This window comes from Ctenocephalides felis, unplaced genomic scaffold, assembly GCF_003426905.1.
Source record: "Ctenocephalides felis isolate EL2017-DRISC unplaced genomic scaffold, ASM342690v1 CF-g0.4_SCAFFOLD_00845, whole genome shotgun sequence".
NCBI classification, from domain to species: domain Eukaryota; kingdom Metazoa; phylum Arthropoda; class Insecta; order Siphonaptera; family Pulicidae; genus Ctenocephalides; species Ctenocephalides felis.
Genome location: NW_020536999.1, coordinates 10,017,343 through 10,035,675, shown reverse-complemented (window position 1 = coordinate 10,035,675; position 18,333 = coordinate 10,017,343). Strand labels below are relative to the sequence as shown.

Below are 18,333 nucleotides of genomic sequence, written 5' to 3'. Positions count from 1 at the left end.
TTTTTAAGATTCAATGAACGTATGTATCATAATAAATATTAATTTAAAGGTTTATTAAGAGGATGACACAACATGAACTCGGTGTCGTTTTTTATTTTTTATCATTGCATTTTAAGGCTTTTTGCAAAAGCTTTCTTATCCTAGCGAGATTAAATTTCTTTAATCTTCAAATTAGGATTGAAAACTTACATGATAGCTCCTTCCTGATGGTTCTGATCTGTATCCGGTCCCTCTTCTTCGTACTCATCATCAGAACTCGATGAATCTGAATAGGTGTCTAAATATCTCGGTACTTGGCACATCATTTGAGCCAAATCGGTAAATGTGAACCTGATATTTAAAAGATAATATTAGAGAAATTTCAATAAAGTGACAGGTGATTAATGGGTCAATTCTGCCGGAACATAGACGATAAGATAGCGTTGTTATGGTAACTCTATCTTATGCTTGTCCTCTTGGTTGAAAAAACTCTGAAAATGTCTAACTGCTGTGCGATCAGGCGTATTTTACACATAAAACTGATGATTGAAAATGAAAATTTTTGCATTTCTCGACGTTTTGAAGGTTACTAAACATTTTACTACATGGCTACCTCAGAAAAATGGATGTGTGTGTGTGTGTGTTTTGTATGTCCGCATTTTTTCGTCCACGTTTTCGGGCGCATGGATCAACCGATTTGAATGGTTTAGAAAATATTCGATTCCTATTGATAGGGAGATGTGCTGATTAATTTTTGGCAAAAAGGCAGTCCAGCCGTTACGGAGATACGGAGCAAAGAGTGCAGAAAATACTAATCGAGTTTTTGAGAGAACGGAGTATCGGATTTGAATGATCTAAAAAACATTAGATTTATAATGATTGGGAGAAGAGGTGATTAGTTTTTGGCAAAGACAGGTCCCGCCATTTCGAAGATACAGAGCTAAATGTGCAAAAATGGCAGTTTTTGAGTGAACTAAGCGTCGGAATTGAATGATCTAAAAACTTTCTCTGCTTGTATTGACAAAACAATTGCTTTTGAGGATAAAAAATTATTACATCTTTTTTTATTTTCCATAAAATATTTTTGTAATTTTGGTTTAAAAATTGAAAAATGACCCAGGCTAAGCACAGTCTAAGCGCCACTCTGGTGCAAATGTTCACCCAAGTGCGTTTAGACTGTTTATGTACTGGAGCACAGTTTTCCAATTTTGTGAAAACTATTGAAAAATGTGAAAATGCCGCCAAGCTAAGCACAGTATAAGTGAAAATGTCACACAGAATTATTTGCAAGTGCGTTTAGACTGTGACTATACGGGAGCACTTTTTCAATTTTGTGCAAATTAGGTAACTATTTTTTTTTTGAAATTGAATTCGAAATGAAATGACGATTGTTGATGTTCTGGAGATAAATTGATTTATGATTTATGATTTACATTTGATTTGCTCAGATATAACAATATTGCAAAAATAATGAAAGTTACAGTATTTGTAATAATATATTTGAAAACGTTTAAAATTTCTCGGATATTTCGTTACGGTACGGGAAGTTCCAGCAATTTGACTTAAGACAGGATGCCATACACTACTATTTTATTTCTACTTACTCAGGTTGCGTTGGTTCAGCAGTCCTATTATTACTAGCAGCTCCACTCCTAAATTTCGGCAAGGCTCCACTTTTGCGTTGGTCTTCAAAATAAGCCTTTCATACCTATATCCGACATCCTTGATTTCATCGAATGATCCAAATTGTAAAGTCTTGTATCGATCTATCGGAGGCCTTAGGTATTCACAGTAGTCACTGGCTTTCACCTCCTAAAGGAAAAAAAAATAAGATAAAATTCATATCTGTAAATGTTCATGTGTTTTTTCCTCTATTACCTCTAACTGGCGCACGCATGAAACGTATGCCAATCTGGACTGTATGTCGGGAAGATTGGGAACCTTGACGGGTTCCGTAAAGGGGTTCCATCGTTTCCACAGAAGCCACCAGCCTGATAAATTGTCACCATAATCGGTCAAGTCGGTGTCGTCTTGAGAACCCACATCGATGGCTAAAATGCTGTGAGCTCCTTGAGCTCTCATCACATCGGCTAAAGGGTAAAAGATTGTTGTAAATAAAAATAATAAATAAGTTAAAAAATAATTAAATAAATAAGTTAAGACTTTTAGGAGCGCAATCACTATTTTGGGCATTGTGTGTATAAAGACATATATTGCAATAATTATGAATGTGCACTTTCGATTTTGTTCGGATTTTTACCTGCGGTATATCATCCCTCATATCTGTTCTATCAATACAATAATAATAATTTTAAATATAAAAGGTGTGATACAATAGTGTACTTGATTATATATTCTATTAGATATTTATAGACCTGTAAGCAAATCTGTGAACTGATCACAGAACAACGGATTTTTATTTAAATTATTTCCTAATGCCTTGCAATGATATCAGGTTAGTCCTAAAGTGTTTTTCGCCAGTGACCAATTTCAAAACTGGTTTATAATTTGATTTTCAAATTGCACTACTTCCAAGAAAATTAGCTGAAGCTGGTTGCAAAATGAATTCAAAAACGTTACTGAAACGACTAAATAGTTTGCGACAACAATATTGAACGGTGTATCCCTTTGATGCTGATGAATTCAAAAGTCTCTGGAGAGTTTTTGATGGAACTGAATGGTTATGTGGTTAGAAAGATGGTTAACTACCCTTAAATCTAGTATCTAGATAATCTACCTTTCAAATTTAGTTTTGGTTAACATTCTGAATAGTCCAGCATTCCAAGGTAGTCCTAATAATTTATTTGAAGGTATTTCTTCGTTAGTATCTTCACCTTTTCTCCAGAATTAAATCTTTCCATGTCATCTTTTTACTTTATTTTCTGCAATCAACGTTTCGGAGCATTTTTACCTTTGGATCCTTAAAAAAGTTCTTTTTCTTTGAAAATTGGTTAGGTAAGAAAATACCATTTTCAAGCTTCATCAAAACTCCCAATTTTATTTCTTGTCAATGCTACAGTTACCAAAAGCTGCCAATCTTCAATACTATATCCCAATGGTGTGTAGTTGTGGAAAATTTGTTAGAGTATTTTTTTAGTTGTGTCTAATTATTTATTTGCAGGTATTTCTTCATTAGTACCTTAACCTTTTTTCCAGAAATAAATCTTTTCATTTCATCTTTTGCATAATTTCTTGCAACATCTTAGTTACTATAAAGCACTATCATCGTTAAATTTAAACATCAAATTTTATTCCTTGTCAATACTACAATCACAAAAGCTCCTAATCTTCAATACTATATAACAATGGTGTGTAGTTGTGAAAAATTTGTTAGTTTGCTAAATGACTATTGTATTGCCCTTAGTGTTGATACTGTTATTCTTTCAAATTGATTTGTGTGCCCAAATTTTTGTTCAACTCCTATTTTCCTCAACCGTTAAGATTATCATGAAGAAAAACCTGCATTCCTTTAGCAATGTAATTTATTTTTGGACTCAATGATGCTTGTTTCACTTGTTTTTCTAAACCTTGCTAAGTTTATCATGAAGGATAATTTTTTTTTTGAACCCAAAGTTTCATGTTCTACCTATTTTTCTAAGATGCAGCCAACATTTTTAGAGAATCGACCATGTCAATGCCTTAATCGTTTTTGGAGTTCCTGGTCATATCAGTTGTAAAGACCAAAATTACCAGATTTTTGCCAGATTTTTGAAAAAAATAAGAGTCTTGCCTCTGCCATAATTTGTTTTGGCGGGAGTCTTTCTGGTCACATCAGATTAAGAGACCAAAATACTCAGACTTGAAAATGGTAAATATAATATGTGTGATAAGTCACTGTCTTAAACAGTTAAGAACTTCCTGGTCAATTGGAGAGACCAAAGTCATCTGATTTAAACATGGAGAATATAATATTTTTGGTACATCACTGTCTTAAATGTTTAAGGACTTACTGGTCAGTTAGAGAGACCAAAGACATCTGATTCAAACATGGAAAATATAATACTTCGGGTACATCCCTGCCTTAATCGGTTAAGGACTTCCTAGTCAACTAGAAAGACCAAAGTTACCAGGTTTGATTTTAAAAAATATAATGTTTTTAGTACGTCACTGGCTTAATCTGTTTTGGACTTCCTGGTCTTACTAAAGTGACCAAAAGTACCTAACTTCGAAATATTTTTGCTCTTTCTTGAGTAATAAAAAGTTTTTGTGTACAGAAATTTCAAAATTAAACAACCATCATATTTTATACTCGATTATGGCGATCACTGTGAGCTAATAATATTATTGCGCTGTTTAAGTCTATTTAGATCCAGTTATATATACAGGGTATCCCAGAACTCAACGTCAAGCCGAAACAAAGATGTCAAAAATTGGAAAAAAATAATCCATGCACTTTGAAAATTATGAGCTTTTAAGAGCTTTGATCAAACTGTGACAATAATTCAGTTAGTATGATCAATTTTTATTACTTTCGTTCATTTAAACTTTGAAACCGTAATCGTAAACTAGTGGTGTATAGCATTGTTCCTTAAGGCAAATTGCTGGAACTTCCCGTACCGTAATGAAATATCCGTACGCCAGAAAACGTGGACAAAAAAATGCGAATACAAAACACACACACACATCCATTTTTTCTGAGGTATGCCAAAATGTTCAGAAAACTTCAAAGCGTCGAGAAATGCAAAAATTTTCATTTTCGATAATCGGCCCATTGCTATAACTACGCTACGGGAAGTTAAAACATGAAAAAAAAATTAATCCATGCACTTTGAAAATTATGAGCTTTTAAGTGCAACCTAAAGTTTTGGTCAAACTATGACAATTTTTTAGTTATTGTGATCAATGTTTATCCTTTTTGTTCATTTTAATTATGGAACCGTGACGGTAAATAACTAAATTATATTACCACATCCAAAAATAACCGTTAGAAATTCTGGAATACCCTGTGTATATACTGGCAGTCCTTTTAATTTTAACAGTCCCACAACTGAGGTGTAACTCTGAGAATTGCTTGTTGGAGTTTTATTAAAACCCTTACGAACTACCTCTTTCAACTCTGTTATTACCTCGTTTACCCGACGAACTCCGTTTCGCCACCAGACGGTTTCGTGAGAAAAATGAAGAAATTTTTTGTTTGTTTTATATTTGAAAAGGAAAAATTTGATTTTATTGCACGACAGTAATGAATTTATTTCGATTACAAAAATGAAGTGTTTTTCAGTTGAACTTCTCCAAGTAAATGAAAGTAAATCCGCAAATTATCCATTTCATTGAAGTGCTCTTTGGTAAACCACATTTTTTGTTTTTTGGTCTGACGTTAACACAAACAAAGCGGATGGTTTTCCAGCTCGTGAACAGGCAACGTATAACTGCCCATGTGAAAAACAATGATTTTCTAAATAATCTATTTGAAATTTATCGCGCAAACACTGAGCGATTGGTCTTGCGACTTGTTAATTGTCAAAGTCAAACGAAAGACCAGTCGGAATCATTGGTATGTCACCAAATCGCCAGCAATTTTTGATTAAATGGTGAAATTCAGTTCGTGTACATCATCATTCTTTGCGGCCAGAATTGCTCGTTGACTTAACCAAACATAATTCTGATAATTCTCACTAATGTCATTACTCGAATTTTTAATTACGGTGCGTGAAGTTCCAGCAATTTGCATTAAGGCACCACTAATTTTCTTAGCTATAAACCTTGGCGGAGCCCGAGACCTTTCCAACGAATGCAAAATTGTCGAAATCGATTCGTGCGTTCTTGTCAGGAGTTACATCGTCAGGAAGGAAAACCCAACTTATTTTTATATATATGTAGATAATTCTAATAATTTCTCGTTACCTGGTACATTGTTCACATAGCACCCATCGACCAACAAATGTCCATCCTGAGGGTCGCACATTGGCGGAAACACGCCCGCAACTGTCATACTGGCGCGAACGTAACGCCAAACGATTCCTGATGGCACCAGGAATGAAATAGTGATAGAAATTTATCAGGACACAAAGTAATTTCTCGGAGAAATATGCAAATTGAAGTTTTGAGTTGTTGCCGAGCTTAACCAACATCGGGAAAGGTGAAAGAATTAATTAAACGAAGGGCGAATGGGAGAGTCTGATGTATTAAACCGATAATTTACCTAATTTATGGGGAACAAAAATTGTCATCAGCAGGAAAATAATCAAACACTGTCATTGACAGTGTTTCTTAAGAAGAAAATTGCTAAAATTATATGAATTGCTTCGTTGATGATTGAAATTTAACATCAGCAGATGTTCTTAAAGACGAATTACAGAAATTTTATTGAACTGTTTTCACTTATGATTAAAAATTTATATCAGCAAATATTCTTAAAGACGAAATACTGAATTTTGGATGAAACCTGATTCGCTAATGACTAAAAATTATTACTTGAAAATTTAGATCAACCTCTGCACTTGCAGAAATTGTCATCAGCAAGTATTGTTTAAGACGAAGTACCAACTGATGAACTGATTCGCTGATAAAAAACAGAAATTGTATAAAGGCGAGATTATAATGCTGCCTAATAAATGGCAAAAGGTCTTTGATCAAAATGGAAAATACATTTCAAAAAATTGTCTTTAATATTCTAAAAAAATCCGCACTTACTTAGTTGCCAATACATCTACAAGAACTTTCGTTAAATTATTAGGTAGTAAAAACTTTTATTCCATGATTTAAAAATGTAACATAAACGAAACCGTTACGTAATCCTACAACAAACATCACGTTAATTTGTTTAAGAATCCTGTAAGTTCCGATGATTTGATTTATTAAATTTTATTAAAACTTTAGGTAGCATCAAAGAAACAAAAAGGTTTATCTCATTATTTAAAAATGTAACATAAACGAAACCGTTACGTAGTCCTACGTCAAACCAAATTAAACCAAACATCACGGTATTTTTTTTAAGGATCCTGTAAGTTCTGATGATTTGATTTATTAAATTTTTAGATAGCATCAAAGAAACAAAAAGGTTTATTCCATTATTCAAAACTGTTACGTATTTGAAACTGTTACGTATTAATGCATCAAAACACAATCACATTAGATTTTTTAAGAATCCTACAGTTCTGATTATTTAATTTACTATATTTTATTAAATTTTTAGGTAGCATCAATGTAACAAAACGGTTTATTTCATAATTTAAAAATGTAACATAAACGAAACCGTTACGTAATCCTACAACCAAACATCACGTTAATTATATTAAGGATCCTATAAGTTCTGATGATTTAATTTATAAAATTTTATCAAATTTTTAGATAGCATCAAAGAAACAAAAAGGTTTAATTTAAAAATGTAATATAAACAAAACGTAACGTAATCGTAAACGTTACGTAATCCAACAACCAAACATCACGTTGAATTTTTTAAGGATTCTGTAAGTTCTGATGATTTTATTTATTAAATTTCATTAAATTTTTAGGTAGCATTAAAGAAACAAAATGGTTTATTCCCTAATTTAAAAATGTAACATAAACGAAACCGTTATGTATTCGTGCCACAAAATAACATCACATTAGTTTTTTTAAGGATCCTGTAAGATGTGATGATTTGGCTTGACTAACCACGTCGGTTTTTAAAGATGTTAACCCAAAGTGAGAAAAAATTTTATTGGCGCCGAGCAAGACTATTTTCACCTGGATACATATTGTTATCTATACTTTCAAGTAAAAACCGATGTCATTACTGCTTGACACCAGGCTGACCGGAACAAATATCAAACCTGGACCCCTGATTCAAATCCCATGACTCTAACCACGGGGTAGTGAGACAGACATCACAATAGTGACGTCCAAGTTACGTAACCGCCACGTCTGTTTTGATATCAACGATTGTATCACGTTTTGGAACATTTTTTTTTAATAACAGACTCTCCCTTGGTAGAAATTCTGACAACACGAATTTTGCAAAAAAAAAAACTTTATCATCCGGCAATCGACTAAAAAAAGTTAGTACTAAACATGCAGGACAAGAAAATAATTATGAAAATCCAGTGCGCCAGAGAAATGTGTCCATGAAAATTTTACCGACTGCAAAGTGTAGAGAAAAACCAGCACCAAAATAGAAATAAAATGAATAATAAAAATATGAGAGACACTTACCTGCCAATAATAATAATAATATTAAATTTGATCTTAAATTAATAAATAAATACGAACATTTATTTCTGGCTAACTTCTAGATAGTACATACATACATAATAATGAGTGTGTGTGTCAATAGTGAGTTGCGCTCGCAAAAAATCGTTAACTTATTATTAATAAAATAATATTAATATAGAAATCATTAAAATAAGTTTACCTTGGTTTTACCATCTTTACAACTCTGAATGCTGAAATAAATTGTTTGGGGATGGAATCGGGTTGGGGATTGGAATTACATCATGCCGAAGGCAAAATATAAAATTTACACTTAAATCGTTCAAAATTTTAATATAAGTGCAATATTAAAGTCTCGGATACATGTTTTATGTCTTAGGCACACTTAAGTATTAAAATTAAGCAGTTGTATTGGTATTTTGACTTAAGGCAAGTTACATGATCCTCCCCGATATGTGTAAATAATCGACTTAATCAATAAAAAAATTAATTAATTTATGAGTGATTAAAAGTATTTCTAGTGGATTTATTACACATATTTGAAAGCGAACGAACACGTTAACTCGGAGTATTTTCTAAAAGAAAATTTTCAAAAATCAATCATTTTTATAATTGAACCAGTTTCCGTAGGACTTTAATTTAGGGTTTAGTATGTTTATTAAGACTAAGTACTCTATCGTTATGCCAAGTATATCGTCTAATTTTCATTTTAACAAACATTACAAAAACTACTCATTTTCTCACACTTTGATGAATTTTTAAAATTAAACTACTTGTAAGGCCGTAATATTTCAGAAAGTTCTATAAGATCATGATATATATCGGCCAAAAATGCTTCATAAAAATCAGCCAATTTTTTTTTTCAACAGATAGTTGCAAGAATCGGTAGATTTTCACCTAAAACTAATCCCGATCATTCCCTAATACCTTTCGAACAGATTTTGATTTTTTTAAATCGATTCGGTAGTATGAGCTTAAATGTGGACGAAAATCTTAATACTTTTTTACAAATTACAAAGAAACGGCTTGGCCGATCGTTGCACAAAACTGAGAAATGATAATCCACATCAAAATACATCGATTGGCTTTGAAATTTTTGAAATCGGTTCAGTCGTTTTTGAGCAAAAGTCGATGAAAGTTTTAATTTTGACAAACGCCAAAAAACGATACTAATTTTTGCAAACTTTGATGAATTTTCAAAATTAAACGACTTGCCGTAGGACCGTAGTATTTTAGTATGATCTATAAGACTATGGTATCTACCATCAAAAAAAAAAAATAATAAAAATCGTCGAAAAAAAATTTTTTAACACTTTTAACACAAAAAAACGGCCCGGCCGATCTCTACCAAAAACTAATCAGCACGATTCCCAACCAATATCTTTCGAACGGTTTTTGATTTTCAAAATCGATTCAGAAATGCGGGCTAAAACGTAGACAAAAAAGTTTTCACTTTTCTGCTATTTACAAAGAAACGGCTTGGCCGATCGTCGCTCAAAACTGACAAACGCAAGTCCTCATCGAGATACATCGAACGGTATCAGCGTACAGCTGGGTATCTAGAATTCCGAGTTTCTTACATAATTTAAGCTTAAATAACTGGGTTTTTAATTTTTGAAATCGGTCCAGCCGTTTCTGAGAAAACTTCGATTTACGGCAAAAAGTCTGTTCACACACACACACACGCACATATACTTTTTCCAAAAGTTGGTCTCGTTCGACTCAGAATGTCTTGAAACGTCGAGAAAACATAAAGTTAGCGAATCGGATTTTTTTATAAAAACTTAAACTTCGGGAAGTTAATAAACAAGACGTGCAACTAACGTTATTGAACATCGGTTCCTTGCGATATAACATAAAACATGTGAACCAGAATAGCAATTACACTTCAAATAATATTTTTTAACAAAGAGAATGCTAATGCGAGAAAGCCTTCGTGTGTTATGTAATTTCAAAATAGTCGAAGAGCCAGTGAACTATTTGACTAACCTGTTTTCTCAAAGCTAGAAATTTTTTAAATGATATTTTATTATCGGTATATTAAGAAAGTGCCGGTCTGGCAGGCATTTCGCGATTGCATCTTCGATTCGTCCGAATTGTCTGTCAATTTATTTTTGCACTTAAACATATATAAATTACAACACATTAAAATTATAGCCTTGTGAAAGCAAGTTAAAAAAAAAATTTTACATTTTCAAAAGCTCAAGGGATGAAGACGCAATCGCGAAATGCCTGCCAGACCGGCACTTTCTCAATGTCCCGATAATAAAATATCATTAAAAAATTTCTAGCTTTGAGAAAATAGGTTAGTCAAATAGTTTACTGGCTGTTGGACTAAAAGGACTGTCAGTTTTCCGGCAAAATAAATCTCTCCTGTTTATCCTCGTATACCTGGTAAATTGTTGACGTATCCTCCGTCCATGAGCAGATGTCCGTCGGCGGGATCGCAAAGGGGCGGCATGTAGCCGCTCAGGCTCATCGACGCGCGGACGTAGCGCCACAGCGAACCTGGATGCAAACACGATCACGACAACGTAACAATAACGTAACGGTAACGTAACGGTTAAAGACGCAACACTCGATTCATATTAATTCGGTAACAAGAAGTAGTGTGTTTTGGGACGAAAGTCATTTGTACAATTCGTAGGTATGTGAGTTAAATTTTAAAAATACAGAAAGAATACAAAATTCAAATGTAGTTCCATGATACTCTCGACTTGGATACTTATGGGGCAATTCTGCCGTAACATAACTATGTCATGGCAACGCTATTTTATGTTTATTTATTAATATTAAAACTTATGAAAATGTCTATCTATGTGCCGTGCGATCATACGTATTTTACATACAAACAAAACAAAAGAGAATGTTATGATAACTGCAACATTGCTGATTATGTTATTATAACATTATGCCTTGTTTGTTTATATGTAAAATACGCCTGATCGCACGACAAATAGGTGGACATTTTCATAATTTTCACTATCAAGAACAAGCATAAGAGAGCGTTGCCATGGCAACGCTATTTTATGAACTCTCTTACGGCAGAATTGCCCCATAAGTGTGCTATGTGTATGATGTGTAGACTAGCTGGATATATAATAAAAACAAAATTTTAGAAATATATATTTTTACCAAAATTTTAATGTGTTTTCTTCATTCAACATTCAACGTCTTAGAAATCTGTTTTTTTAAATTAATTGTTTAGACTGCGAAACAATTTATATTGGTGTCACCAACTAAGATTTAATAAATCGACACACTTTTGTCTTGCTAATTAAATTTCTAAATACAATGCAAAAAACAGATATTTATATCGCACAGCAAGCTTGTTTTTTATTTTGAATAAATTTTCTTCAACAAATAATATAGTCAGGTCTGAAAAAGTCTATACTATGCTTTATTGTGTACATGTAAAGTATAATTTTAAATTAATTGAGACTTGAAAATTGTATTTATGTTGTTAAACTCATTTTATTAAATTTTGCCTAGATTCACCAATATAAATTGAGTCGCAATTTAAACAGTTAATTTGAAAAGCGGATTTCTAAGACGTTCCATGTGAAAGGAAAAAAAAATACTAAAATTTTGATTCTGATTTTGAATATCACCAAGTTGGAGGGAGTCCAAAAATCCTTGAAAAAATCGATCACGTGACTAATGGACGCCCCCAAAGTGACTTTTGTAAAAATGTTTATTTTAGTAAAATTTTGAAAATATTAAAAATACAAAAGTTTTAAGTCCAGCTTACTATGAATTATTGATTTTTTTGTTTTTAATATCAGGATAAGCAAAATGTAAGAACCTTCTACTTTTCTCTTTGCATTTTCTCAAATTCTACTTTTACATATTTTAGTTCCTAAATTTAATTTTATTTACTACTGTATGAAGGCTAGAACTATAGCCAAAACGTACAGATTTCATGATAAATTTTCTAAAAAAAATCAGTTTTTTTATTTATATTGTCTGATTTTGTCAATACGTATTTCAACATTAAATTTAGAATTATACAATTCTAAAAAATTGTATAATTTTAAAAAATTAAATTTTAAAAAATTAAATTTTAAAAAATACCAGTACGTTCTACTTCAATAATTGCAATTCAATCTCAATATTGAATTCACAAATAAAAATTTAACTCACATAACAAATTGTAAAAAATGATTACAAAATTTTGTACAAAATCTTTGTTGTATTGACTTTTCTTCAAATTAGTGCATGACAGTTGATGTAAAGTAAATATTTAATAAAAAATCTGTCGCATTTTTAACTTGATTTTGATAAAAGAAAGCTTTTGGCGAAAAAAATTGAATTTGGTTTTCAACAAAAACCGTTCAAAAATATTTGAACCTCAAAAGAGTCTCATCTAACTAAACCCCTCAAATTTGAGTTCAAATTTGATGTTTTAAGTGAATATAATTCCGTACATATAATTAGATGTTAATAACAATATATGTATATATAATTTTAATAAGCATTCAGTAAATACTTATAATTACAATGATTATTTTTGTTTTTCATGCCGTTATGAGAGAAAGCACATATAATTTGTGTATTTTTGTGTAATATTTTATGATAGCAAGCATGTAAGCATTTGAAATCATTTTTCTAAATATAATATAATATTTTTTTAAATATTAATAATTTATAAGATATTTTATAAAAATTTTAATGCAGCCCTCGTCATTTATGTTAATTATAAATATATAAGTCATATTAATTACATACATATGATACATGCTTATATAGTTATATATTTTTGATATATATATATATATATATATATATATATATATATTAATATGAAAACATTTATATGTGATATTAATGCGCACCTGTAAAACATTTTACTTACAACATTAAAATGTAATATTAAAAGAAGCCAGAAATAAAATTCATTTCGAAAATGTTATATAAAATTTACTAGACAATTTTATACGCGATATTGAAAAATTACCATCAAAATTTGTAAAAAAAATAAATAAAAACAACATAAAAACGTATGGTTGGGCGTTTGAAGAATTTTTTGTGAATTTTATGAACGTTGTCAAAATCTGCACTTTAAAAAGTAGAGGAGAAAAGTCATCCTGAAAAAAGCTAAAATAAGATTTTATAAAGAATTGAGAAAAATGAGTTGCGAGGTAAAAAAAGTATGCAAATGTTTCACCACGAGTGACAAATTGTATAATGACACAATTTTTTAATCGATAACATTCAGAAATTTTTAACAAATTATAAATGTTAATTACAATATAAGTGTTAAAATTATATTACATTTGTCACTCGAGGCTGTAAGTATTTTTTGCATCGAAGAAAAAAATCTAATCGTAAGCTATTCGAACAGAAAAAAAATTGAAGATAGAAAGTAGAGAAAACTCAAAACAAAATCACAAAACACAACATAAACATAAAAAAATGCAGTAGTATTTTTTGGTACGGAAAACCCATTGGTCAAGCTCAGCGACAAGGAAAATAATTGCTTCCTCGAATATTGAAATAAATATACATAAAAGCCATATACATTTGTATATGTATGAAAATATATATATATATATATATATATATATATTTATGATCCTATATAAGTTGATGAATAATGTTTAGCTACAAAACATAATGAATGATGTACAAACACAACTAAAAAAATATAAAAATATCTACAAAGCCGAACAAACTATACTTAAATATGATTAAGATAAATTTTGAAAAACAAAAATTTAATTATATTAATTCTGGCTTCATAACTCATTAGTTAACACCAAGTATATATATAAAAATATATAAAACTAATCTACACTAATACATGAAAATCAAATTGTACCAAACTGTCAACAAACAATTGTTTACTAATTCGAAGAAAAATCTACATTCTATATATTAAATTTGTCATGTGAAGAATTTATTATACACAGTGAAACCCCGTTAAGACGTTTTTCTGGTGGCGTATTATGCGGAAAATAATGCGAGGCAAAATCGTATTAACGGGGTTCCACTGTATAACGTGTAAAATTCATTCTATTACAAGATGCCCCTAATTCTAGCCCGGATATAAATAAACTCTAGTTGAAATATTAAATAAATAGCACTGTCAACAATTATAATTGTAACTAGGTGTGAGTGGCATTTTGCCTTAAGACAAGTAAAATGACGACTCCTTTCAATACGAATTGAAAGTTTTTTGAATCATTCAAATCGGTTGATCCGTGCCTTGAAATCGTCGATATAAGAATGTATCCACACATACATACACATAAAACATGTGTACTTACTAGGAGGAAAGTATAATCAAGAGCATAGCATTCTAGATCCTCTCCTCATAAAGTATTTAGTCGGTGTTAAACCCAGGCTGTATTAAACCCGACATACCCAGACAAAGACCTAGTCTGGTATTCGTAAAGGCATTGCCTTCGCTATACAAAAAATATTTACAAATTTTCATTTTTCTGTTAAGGTATTCTTAAAAATTCTAAAAAAAATATGCAAAAAATTTCATATTGATTTTTTGCCCTAAAGTGAAAAACATAAAATTTGTTATAGAAATTCTATCCAAAACGGCGAGACCTGCCTTTACCAAAAACTAATCAAAGCACGCTTTCTTATCATCATGAATCGAACGTTTATTTAATCAATCAAATCGGTTGATCCGTGCTCTTGAAATCATTGATGTAAAATCGTATCCGCATATACGTACATATAACACCCATCCAAATGACACTAATTAGTAAAAAAACTATAATTAAGACAGAGAATCATAGTATTCTAGATCCTCCCCCACGAAGTAATGTTTAACGGCGGTTTCCTGGGTATAAAAGGCAGAAAATAAGCGAAGGTTTTTAATACGTATTATACACAGGCGATCTTGAGCACGACATACTCAGACAAAAGACCTAGTCTGATATTCGTTAAGGCATTTCCTTTGCTTTGTCTTTCATTATTCTCTAAGATATTTTAAAATATTTAGAAGACTTGAAAGAGAAAATATGCGAAATTCCATTATTTATTTTTTTGCCCTGAAGTTGAAAAACATAAAATTTGTTATAGAAAACTCTCCCAAAAACTAATCAGCACGTCTCCGTATCAATAGAAATCGAATGTTTTTTAATAATCAAATCAGTTGATCCGTGCTCTTGAAATCGTCGATGTAAGATTGTATCCGCATATACATACTAATACACATGCATACAAATGAACTAATTAGGATGAAAGTGTGATTAAGAGAGAGATCATAGCATTCTAGATCCTCCCCCCACACAGTGTTGCCTAACGGCAGATTTTTTGGGTATAAAAGGCAAAAAATAAGCAAAAGTTTTAGTATGCATTAAACCGAGGCGGTATTGAGCCCGACATACCCAAAACAAAGAACTGATTTCCTTCGCTTTAAATTTCATTTTTCTCTAAGATATTTTAAAATATTTAGAAGACTTGAAAGAGAAAATATGCCAAATTTCCATTATTGATTTTTTTGCCCTGAAGTTGAAAACATAAAAATTTGTTATAGAAATGGCACTAACAAGGAAGAAAGTATATTTAAGAGACGATTCATAGCATTCTAGATCCTCCCCCATGAAGTAATGTCTAACGGCGGTTACTTGGGAATGAGAAGCAAAAGATAACCGAAGGATTCAGTGAGCATTATACATAATGCAACATATTGTCAATTATATTTTTTGTTGACTAGTACTATTTATTCCCAATATATCTCTCAATAAACTATTTCTCCCAAGCAAACAAAAATCAAGTTTAAATCGAAATATTTGACTTACCGTGTCTATGCAATCTCATACAAACTATCTGTTAAGTCCGTGGTGAGTGGAGAATGGTAAACCACAAATCTTCGATATGAGTATCCCCGAATGTACCTCGAATTGTCTGATTGAAATCCCTTCCGGAAACCATTGAGGTTATGGGATAGGTAAGATCTAATAAGGTTCTCCACCATTGATTGGTTTTCTGATAAAAAAAAAACTAATTAAAAAAAGGGTTAAAGTTTTGTAGGTAAAATATTTATTTAAATCAATCGAGCAAAATTAGAGCTCACCCTAGCCCATTCTCTAGCTTTTTGGGTCACAGTCGTATATTTTTCTCAGAGCACCACAGTGCTCCGATGAAAGATCCTATGCTTACTCCTCCTACCATATCAATTGGTATACCAGCCTCCTGAAAAATGTAAAAAACAGTTAATATATTATTAACCTTACATACAATTTGTTAAAATTAACACACTTTGTAACTAGATAATTACATTTATTGTAACTAGATAATTACATTTATTTTCAGAGGACAAGCAAATGATGCTAAGGATTTTTTTTTTTTTTTTACCTGTATAGCTCTGACCATTCCAACATGAGCAGCACCTCTGGCTCCACCTCCACCGAGAACCAGACCAACTGAAGTTCCGGTGAGCCAACGTGCTAATCTTGAGAAATCAGAATGGAGATTTGGTTCTGACATCAAACTTTCGAGTACAACTCATTCTAAAGTAAACAAAAAATTAGTAAAGCGAATTCTATATTTGAACGTATCATTTATACTTACTATTCTATATTGGCTTTTCCTAGTAAACATCCTCTTTGGACATTGTATGTGATGATGTGAAGAAACCCAGTTTCTCATATTCAACCACGCAACTGTGTTTCTGGGGTCTGCAAGGTGCACCTAAGACTTCCGATGGAGCAACACCAGTTCCTTTGGTGTTCTCATTGCCCAAACGTTCAATCTCTTTCTCAATCTGAAAATACAATTAAATTAAATAACAGTGGTAGGTATCGGTATTAATGAAAAATAAAAATCTATTACCTTTCCAACACTTGGAGCTCTTTCGCCTAAACCAATAATCAGCACGATATCAGCCTGCGGACACATCTTTGTGTCCAGGGTGTGAGTCCATTATCACATTGATACAGAGACATTCTGTGTTGGTCTTCCTGCTGCGCTAACCAGCCTGACAGGCGATATTCACTATTGGCATCCATTATGCCTGCTCCTAGAGTCTGCGCATTACTTCTGAGGTCAGTCTTAGGGTTGGTCCTAGAAGGGGAAAATATAAATATTTATTTATTTATTTATTTGAATTACAATATATAAGTTATTAACATAAAATGCTTTACATAAAATTACATAATGCAGAATATAACAATATTATTTATAAACAGAATACGATAAAATAATAAGATATCATAAAAGAAAATAAAACGGTTAACTTGCACAGATGAAGATTATTTGATTAGGTGAAATGTTGTGAATATCTATTCATTATTAATTAAGTTAAAGTTAGAGACATAAGTAAAATTGGCGAATTTAGAGAAAATTAGATTTAGAAGTAGGATAATTGAAAAATAATTGTGACGCGAAGATAGCCCTGGAACATTAAAGGATAGTTGATTGAGAATAAGAGGACAGTCTATAGAATTATTGCAAAGCTTAAATAAGAACATAATTGTACAGATAAATCGACATAAGGCAAGGGAAGGAATACCAAATTCTTTTAGTAAAGTGTTGTGTTCAGGGTAAATTTTATATGTTTTATAATAAAGGTATTTCAGAAATTTTCGTGAACCTTCTCTATCGCATCAGAGTTGTTGATATGATGAGGATGCCAAATAATCTAACCGTATTCTAATTTTGAACGTACAATAGAATAGTACATGCAAAGAAGTGCATTGATAGACTTAAATTGTTTACAATTTCTCAGTATCAAACCTAAAGATTGATGTGCTCTATTACAAATATCAGTTACATGATCTGTGAAAAAACAAACCAGATCAAATAGAAACTCCTAAATCTGAAATTTATTACATCTATCAATGCTGGTGTTAGAAAATTTTATAATCAAAAAGTATTGGAACGCGCTTATGTGTAAAACTAAGAATCTTGCACTTTGATATATTTAGATGTAATTTGTAATAGATACACCAAGATTGGAAAAAGTCAAGTTGAGACTGTAATAATAAGCAGTCATTCAATAGATTTATTTTGAGATATAGTTTCAGATCATCTGCAAATAATAAATGTGGACAGCTAATAATATCAGAAATGTCATTAATAAAAATAATAAATAGTAGTGGACCAAGAATGGATCCTGAGGAACACCTGAACTAATATTTTCAATGTTGCTCAAGAATCCATTAAGATAGACAACTGTTTACGATTATGAAGATAACTCTTAAAAAAGTGAATAAGTGAAGATAGTAGAAGATTAGATAATTTAGTAAGAAGAATGTTATG

The 18,333-nt window shown here is 31.4% G+C and overlaps 1 pseudogene; it reads right to left on the bottom strand.

The window, feature by feature from the left end:
- Nucleotides 1-185: 185 nt before the first annotated feature.
- LOC113377685 lies at nt 186-17,476 on the bottom strand (annotated as a pseudogene).
- Nucleotides 17,477-18,333: the final 857 nt, after the last annotated feature.